This window comes from Penaeus japonicus, unplaced genomic scaffold (assembly GCF_977035675.1).
Source record: "Penaeus japonicus unplaced genomic scaffold, GWHDUDI00000001_assembly GWHDUDI00000028, whole genome shotgun sequence".
Taxonomy (NCBI): domain Eukaryota; kingdom Metazoa; phylum Arthropoda; class Malacostraca; order Decapoda; family Penaeidae; genus Penaeus; species Penaeus japonicus.
In genome coordinates this window covers 22365279-22372778 of record NW_028234430.1, presented here as the reverse complement: position 1 = coordinate 22372778, position 7500 = coordinate 22365279, and the positions used below count along the sequence as shown (strand labels likewise).

At 46.5% G+C, this 7500-nt stretch overlaps 1 protein-coding gene across 26 annotated transcripts in view; it reads right to left on the bottom strand.

Annotated features, from left to right (window-relative positions):
• OtopLa (proton channel otopetrin-like a) overlaps nt 1-7500 on the bottom strand; it is a 419182-nt gene that overhangs the window by 31508 nt on the left and 380174 nt on the right. The window lies entirely within an intron of this gene.

Here is a 7500-nt window from a genome sequence, read left to right as displayed (position 1 = left end):
AGGCAGATGGGGGGGGGGGAGGTAAATTTATGAGGGGAAAATAGTGACGACTTTTAAGAACAGGTAATTACTGCAGCGTCACACAGGAGCTGGAGACGGAGGGTGATGAAGAACGAATTTAGGATACGGTTGATGATGAAAAGATAAAGGTTAACTAGTATCAGTGACTGGGTAAGAAGGAGGAGGAGGAGGAGGAGGAAGACGAGGAGGAGAGGGAGGAGAAGGAGGAAGAGGACGAGGAGAGGGAGGAGAAGGAGGAAGAGGAAGAATAGATGGAAAAAGAGAAGGAGGAACAGGAAGAGGAGAAAGAGGATGCGAAAGATGTTAATGAAAGTGAAGGAAGAAGAAGAAGATGAGCAAGAGTAGGAAGCCGAGGATGAGTAAGATGAGGAGGAGGGAGCCATCAAGAGCAAAACAATGTGAAGAGGGAAGGGTGTGGAGGAATTCAAGAGAACGCGGGGAAAGGAGAGGGGCAGAGAGGCAATATTGTTAAAGCGAAAGAGGCGACGCAGGGAACAGAGAGAAAGAGAGGAGCAAGGAGACGGCGGAAAAAGGAGGGAGAATTGGTGGAAGGATGATAAAGAAGACTCAGTGAAGGCGTGAAGAAGTGGTGAAGGAGGATAAAGGAGAATGCGATGGAAAGTAGAAGACAGGGAGAAGAAAGAGAGAAAGAGAAAGGGAGAGGGACAGACAGAGAAAGAGAAAAGGGGGAAACGAGAGGGGAGGAGAGAAAGAGACAGCGAGAGGGAGAAAGAGAGAGAAAGAAGAGGAGCACATAATAACACAGAGGGAGAGGGAGTAGAAAGAGAATGAAAAGGGGAAAAAGAGAAAGAGAAAGAAAAAGAGACAGAAAGAGCGATCGCTACAAGCCAGTGCCGAGGGAAGCGAGAGGGGAGGAAAGAAGGACGGAGAGGGGGAAATGAAAAAGAGGGAGACAGAAAGACAGACAGACAGAGAAAGATAGATAGATAGATAGAGAGAGAGAGAGGGAGAGAGACGGAGATAGAGAGGGAGAGAGAGAGAGAGAGAGAGAGAGGGAGAGAGGGAGGGAGAGAGAGAGAGAGACGGAGATAGAGAGGGAGAGAGATAGAGAGAGAGACAGAGAGAGAGAGAGGGAGTGAGGGAGGGAGAGAGAGAGAGAGAGAGAGAGAGAGAGGGAGTGAGGGAGGGAGAGAGAGAGAGACAGAGAGAGATAGAGAGAGAGAGAAAGCGAAAGGGAGAGAGAGCAAGAGAGCAAGTGAGAACGAAAGCGAGCGAGTGAGAGCCTCTGGGCGGGGTAGCTGGGGAGAGCGAAGCGTGAGAAGGAGTGAGGGGGGTGAGGGGGGTGAGGGAGTAAGGGGGGGTGTCCGCCGCTCGCCAAGATCAATATTCAGTGAAAACAGTGCCAGTGCCACTCCTACTCCGGCGGCACCACCCTCTGCCCGGCTCAAACGTTCCATACCTTCCTGCCAAACGTTCTTGTGCATCGTCCACGCCACGCCCCTCTCCCCCCCCCCCCACACAAGAGATCTCCGGATGCCTTCTCACTATCAGTTATTTTATCAGAGTATCATTGTTTTAAGCAGCTATTACCATCATCTTCTTCAGTTTGTCGAATATTGTAAATGGTTTCACTAGTCATGGGGAATCAGCGATATGGTTCACGTTATATCTATATCTATCTATCTATATACATATCTATCTATCTATATATGTGTGTGTGTGTGTGTGTGTGTGTGGGTGTGGGTGTGTGTGTGTTGTTGTGTGTGCGTGTGCGTGCGTGTGTGTGTGTGTGTGTGTGTGTGTGTGTGTGTGTGTGTGTGTGTGTGTGTGTGTGTGTGTGTGTGTGTGTGTGTGTGTGTGTGCGTGCGTGCGTGTGTGTGTGTCTGTGCGTTTGTATATAGGTATGTGTATATTTTTTTGTGTCATCGTTTATCTATCTTTGTTTCAACTTCACCCCACTCCTCTCCTTCTCCTTCTCTGCTTCTCTTCACAGACGGTCTTCTTATAAATTCCTTCATTCCCCTCTAAACGTTTTCACTCCTCCAAATCTTTCTCTTTCTCTTCACAAACGTTTTCTTCGGCCGGATATCCCCACTCATATCCGTTTTTTCTTCCCCCACATGTTCCTCCTCACGAACGTTTTCTTCCCCCAGGTATTCCTCTTCGCAAACGTTTTCTTTCCCCGAACATTTTACCTCACAACCGCTTTCCTAGCCCTAAATATTCTTCCTCACAAATGCTTGCCCTCCCCTGAATATTCCCCTCATGAATGTTTTCTATCCCTCTAGGCATTCCCCCTCATGAACCCCAGATACACCCCCCCCTCAAAAAACTCTTTCCCGAACTTCTTGCCTTGAGTACAATTACCCGTCCCCCTCCCCCTCCTACCCTACCCTAACTCCTTACTGTTCTTAACGTTCCTCTTTCCTATAAACTTCTCCCTTTCTTTCCTTGAGTGCTTTTTTCTCTCTCGTTTAGTTAAAATCTAACAAGTCTAAACGTCTGTTTGTTCTTATCTAACGATGTCAATCTGACTTTCCTACTTCCACGGTTACCTCTCCTCCCTCCCTTGAAAAATGGGTTCCTTCATCAAAGATTAAAGGCATTTCCTCTCGGTCTTTTGAACCGCTTCATTCAATCATCCCGTTTCTCTCCGCTTCTGCCTTCTCAGGCGATGACGAAACCAGACAGACGATCTATCTATTCATCTATCTGTGTCTAAAGTTCTATGTGGTCGTCCGAGACAATGGGCGTACGAGGAGGAGGAGGAGGAGGAGGAGGAGGAGGGAGGTGGGGGTGGTGGGGACTGGCGACATCAATACCACGCCATCTCCTTCTCCTCGCAATAATCCCGCGTTAATTCGTAGCAATCCGCATCATAACAATCCGGATTATTTACAGACACGCACACACGCGCGCGCGCACACAGACACACACACACACAGAGAAAAAAGCGAGTCCGAGGAAGTGCCATTGTTTCCTCCACACGCACTCTCTCCCGCGGACGGTCTGAAGGAGCCGTGATTCGTTTGTTTCCATTATTTTTCCCTAGGTTCTTTTGTACACGGGCGAACAAATATAACAAGCGAACAACATAAATACACGCACACGAGCACAGAGAAGCATATGCGTCTACATAAACACATACATACATTCTTGGTTTTAATACATCTTCCTAAAACCTGGAATATAGTTCTGCTGTTTGTTTTGTGGTCACGTGGGACGCTTGGAACTTTGGTCATTAGTAAAAGAAATGAGGAGAAAAGTAAATATGCAACTGTGGTATCCCTCCTCCTCCCCCTCCCCCTCCCCCTCTTTCTTCCTTAACCGTTATTCTTAGAAATCTTTCCACAGCTCCCGCCCAGCACGCCTTCCTATATTTTCCAATTCTCTTCAGCTTTTCTTCAACTTCATTTCTCCCCACCCCCCTATTTTTTCTTCGATTTCTTTGACCTGGATTTTTCTTTCTCTATTTTCCACTCGACCATCTCTTCCAAGATGTTAACTTTTCTGATTTCTTTCCAAATTTGTTTTCTGCATCACCTTCCCTTACTGATCCTCCCATCATTTTCATTTCCTTCTTTTCTTCCCTTCCTCGTGAGGTGCGTCCTATCTTCCTTTCTCAAGATTCACATCCCCAGTCCCAGTCCCTCTCCTATCCCTTTCCTAAGAGCCTCTTCCCCATCACCCCCACCCCTTCCTAAAAATCTCTTCCCCATCACCCCATCACTTCCCCTTTCCTTAGAGCCTCTTCCCGTTACCTTCCCCCTCCACCAACTTCCTTCCTTGGGGAAACATCCCTCTCTTTTATCTTCCTTCAAGTCCTGCTTTTCTGTCCCCCACCCCTCCCCTTCTGCCATTCCCATCATCCCTCTCTCACCCCCACGCCCACGCCAACGAAGATGAAAATCAAATAATCCCCAATAAAAAACTCTTCAAGATTCTCTCCCCTTCCCTAGAGCCACACCTACCCCTCATTCCTCCTTCTCCCCCCTCCCCATCCTCTAGGTCCCTTCCACCTCCTTCTCTCCTCCTCCTCCCCCGTGTCCCATCTACTTCTCCCCCTATCTATGATCCCCATCCCTCTTTCTCTCCTTCATCTTCTTCTCCTCCTCCTCCTCCCCCTCTCCTACTCCTCCAAAGGGTCACCTCCTCCCTCCCGCAAGAAGCTGCTCCCATAATAAGATTACGAAGGACAGAATCCGCCATCTCGAGCATCTCTTTCGGATGTCCAGGTAGGATGGGGGGGGGGGGGAAATGAGGAATAAAAAGAGGAGGAAGATCACAGAAATAAAAAAAGAAACGTAGTTATTCATCAGTCTCTTTGTATATCTATTTATTTATCTATCAATATACATATAACTTAAGAAGATAAGAGCAAGAGAAAGACAAAGAGCTTAAGAGGACGAGGCGAAGTTGGAGGTCAATCCCCTCCCCCCTCCCCTCCCCCTACTCATCCCCACGTCCTCCCCCCTAGCCATTCCCCCATCTTACTTTATCCTGCCCCCATCCCTACACCCTACTCTTCCCCCAACCCCGCCCCTACTTTATCCCCCTCCCCCAACCCATCCCTATTGCACCCCCCTCCCCCAGCCCATCGCTATTGTACCCCCCCATCCCCCAACCTTTTTTCCCATTTCCTCTCCCTTAATTGAGGAGCAGCATCAAAGGAGGGGGAACAGGAAGCAGGAAAAAATATTAACAAATAGCTAAAATAAGGGGAGACGCAAAGAAGTCGAGAAAATAGAAAGAGCGGAAGCATGAAAAAGGAAAGAAAGATAAAGAATAGAAAGAAAGGAATAGGAATAGAACGACGGAGACAAAGAAATGGAAAAGCAAAACATATGAAAGGGAAATAATAAAATAAATAAATAAATGTTAACCAAAATGAGAAGCTCAAAACAAGGGAAGATTAAGAAAAAAACAAAAGAGTAAATAGAAGAAGAAAAAGGAAGAGAGAGAGAAAAAAAAAAGAGAGAGAAAGAAAGAAAGAGAGAGAGAGAGAGAGAGAGAGAGAGAGAGAGAGAGAGAGAGAGAGAGAGAGAGAGAGAGAGAGAGAGAGAAAAAAGGGAAAATAGGTTAAAAAAAATAGGAGGAGACGGGGACAGAAAAAAGGGAAAAACAAGACTATGTTGACGACAGGCTTACACGTCGCTACCTGGCCACGACCTACTTCCCCTCCCCGCCTTGCAACACAGCTTTCCCCTTATTCTCGTATGTCTCTTGTTCTCTCTTTCTTGGCTGTCTTTTGTTTTCTTACACACTTCCTTGCTTTTTGTTTATTCTCTAAATCTTACTTTTAGTCTATTTTTCTGGTCTCACTCTTCCTGGTTTTGTTGTTGTTATTCTTTCTTCTCTTTTTTCCCTTTTCTCATCTCTTCCTCTTTCATCACTTTGTTGTCGTTATTGCAACTTATCTGATTCTTTTTTATTTCTCTCTTCTATTTTTATTGTCCTTCTCATTTCCAGCTTTCTCGGATGTTTTCTTCCTCTTTATCTCCCTCTAATCCCAATCGTTTACTAAGACCTAATCACCAATCACCTAAAATGTCAAGCCAATCTAATCACCTAAAGGTCCTAAAAGCTCACCCGACCTCACCACTGGAAATAATAATAACAATAATAATAATAATAATAGTTATTATCACAATAATGGAAATAACAGTAATAATAATAATAATAACAATGAATTAACGATTGCCGATCAAGATCTGTGTGAATGTGTTGATGTAAGCGAACGAGTTGAGTGAGTGAGAGAGTTTATATGTGTGTATATGTACGCGTGTGTATCTGTCTTCTGTCTACATCATGTGTATGTGTACGTGGTAAAGAGCTGAAGGATCCTCGACCTCTCAGTCTGCCCATAAAAGTCGATGGGTCAACACCCGTGACGACGATAAGGCGAGGAGACCGCTGAGTACAGGAAGCTAAAAGAGAGAGAGAAGGAGAGAGAGAGAGAGAGAGAGAGAGAGAGAGAGAGAGAGAGAGAGAGAGAGCGGCAAACCATACAACTCTCAAGGTCCCACAACAAATAATATCGAAGGATTCCCATACGGCCTGCTCCACCAATAATACCCCCACCCCCCACCTACACCCACCACCACCACAGACCTTCTACACAATATCGGTCGACGACATTTACTTCCGAGGGGAAAAATAAAGAGAGAGGGGAAAACGCGAGAATAAAAGAAGAAAAGGATCATGTAAGTTTTGCCTTGGTGTTTACGGCGAGCGAGCGAGATCCAATCTATTATAAAAGCCTCTAAACATATAATCTCTCAATAGAGGTGGGTAGGGGGGGGGGGTGGAGGAAAAGAGTGGAGGAAGGGAAGAGGAGAGTATGGGGTGTGGAGGGGGAAGGTGAAGGGGAGAGGATGGGGGAGACCAATAAACCTCAATCACAACAAGTATTATGACAAAATACCTCCCTTGTCTTCTGTCTTCTCAGATTTTCCCTTTATCCTACACAATAGAAAGAGAAAGAGAAAGAGAGAGAGAGAGGGAAAGAGACAGAAAAAGATAAAAGACATCTTTATCCCGCCATCATCCATATCATAATGTCATCCTTATTCTCCTAGCTTCTTCTTCATCCTTTCGTTATTTTATCTTTTATTCTCTCACCTTTCGCATTCCATTCTTCGCATGATCATTTCGCCTATCTTGTTTTCTCTTCTTCTCTCCCCTAATCCCTTCAATCCCCAGTGGTTCCAGTTAACTTTCTCGCTTCTGTCCCTTTTCCCCCTCGCTGGACGAGGGTGGGGAGGAGGGCGAGGTAGAGAGGATGGGAAGGAGGGCGAGGTAGAGAGGTTGGGGAGGAGGGCGAGAGAGGGAGGGAGAGGGTAAGGGCGAGAGAGGGAAGCAGAGGGGAGGGATGAGCGAGGGAGTGAAGTGAAGAGAAGGGGAGGAGTAGATATATGATGGCTAAGAGGAGAGATAGAGAGAGGAGGAGAGGAGGGAATGAAGGAGAGTGAGAGTGAGAGTGAATGAGAGCAAGAGAGGGAGTGAGTGAGGGAGGGAGGGAAAGAGTGAGGGAGGGAGAGGGGGGAGGAAGAAAGAGAGAGAGAGAGAGAGAGAGAGAGAGAGAAAGAAGGAGGGAGGAAGAGAGTGAGAGAATAAATATATTACAGAGAAGGAAGATAGTGATTATCTGGGATCGGTTCCATCGTGTGAGAGATTGCAATTAGACGTAGTGAGAATAAGAGACGGAATGAGGGACGGGGGGAGGTGAGAGGGAGAGAAGGAGAGAGGGAAGGGGGCAAGGAGAGGGGAGGCAAGTAGCTGTGGAGGGAAATAAATACGAGTGAGCACGGGGAGGGTGAAGGGACAATTTAGGCGTACATGTCTCTGGTTACAAACGCGGCAGGAGAGAAAGGAAGGGAAAGGAAGAGAAAGGAGGGGAGAATAAGGGAAGGGAGAAGCAAAGGGAGAAAAGGCAATGTGCAAAATATGCAATAAAAACTTTCACAAACAGGGAAATTTTATGGTCAACCTAGAGACTCGACGCCAACGCACACACAC